The sequence below is a fragment of the Gossypium arboreum genome, chromosome 2 (assembly GCF_025698485.1).
Source record: "Gossypium arboreum isolate Shixiya-1 chromosome 2, ASM2569848v2, whole genome shotgun sequence".
In the NCBI taxonomy this organism is placed as follows: Eukaryota; Viridiplantae; Streptophyta; class Magnoliopsida; order Malvales; family Malvaceae; genus Gossypium; species Gossypium arboreum.
In genome coordinates, this window is record NC_069071.1 from 102,975,273 (window position 1) to 102,976,138 (window position 866).

An 866-nucleotide genomic window follows, 5' to 3' on the forward strand; every position below is an offset into this window, starting at 1 on the left:
TACACAGAAGAAGAGCAAGAGGATGATATTTCCACCACAACCGAAGAGATGGCTGAAAATCAGGAAAACCCACTACCTCCTGCGATATCTGTTAACCCAGTAAATCAGAATCCTGCTCCACGCACTATGTATGATTATGCTAAACCTACTTTAACAGGAACTGAGTCAAGTATAGTTAGGCCTGCTGTTGCTACAAATAATTTTGAACTGAAACCTAACACAATTCAAATGATCCAACAGTTTGTTCTGTTTGATGGTTTGCAGGACGAGGACCCAAACGCTCATTTGGCGAATTTCCTAGAGTTTTGCGACACTTTTAAAATTAATGGCGTTTCTGATGATTCCATTTGCCTTCTGTTGTTTCCCTTTTCATTGATGAACAAAGCAAAATAGTGGTTGAACTCGTTACCACGAGAGTCAATCACTACTTGGGAATAAATGACCGAAAAATTTCTACCTAAATATTTTCCGTCTGCTAAAACGGCTAAATTAAGGAATGATATCTCTTCTTTTGTGTAGATGAATCTAAAGACACTCTATGATGCATGAGAGAGATACAAGGACCTATTGAGAAGGTGCCCTCACCATGGGTTACCGTTATGGCTGTAGGTTCAAACGTTTCACAACGGCATGAACCCTTTAACAAGGCAACTTATCGACGCAGCTGTTGGTGGAACTATCAATAACAAAACACCTGAAGTGGCTTACGAATTTATTGAAGAGATGTCACTAAATAACTATCAGTGGCAAGTCATGAGAACAAAGCCGACAAAAGCAACCGGTGTTTTCAACCTCGATGCGGCTACTATGCTATCTAACCAGGTAAAACTCTTAAATAAAAAGATTGACGGTTTGTGTGGTGCTAC

General features: G+C 39.8%; 1 non-coding gene across 1 annotated transcript; it reads right to left on the reverse strand.

The window, feature by feature from the left end:
- Positions 1–486: 486 nt before the first annotated feature.
- LOC128289902 (small nucleolar RNA R71) lies at positions 487–593 on the reverse strand. The gene has a single exon (XR_008279543.1). It is a non-coding gene; the product is annotated as a small nucleolar RNA R71 (small nucleolar RNA).
- Positions 594–866: the final 273 nt, after the last annotated feature.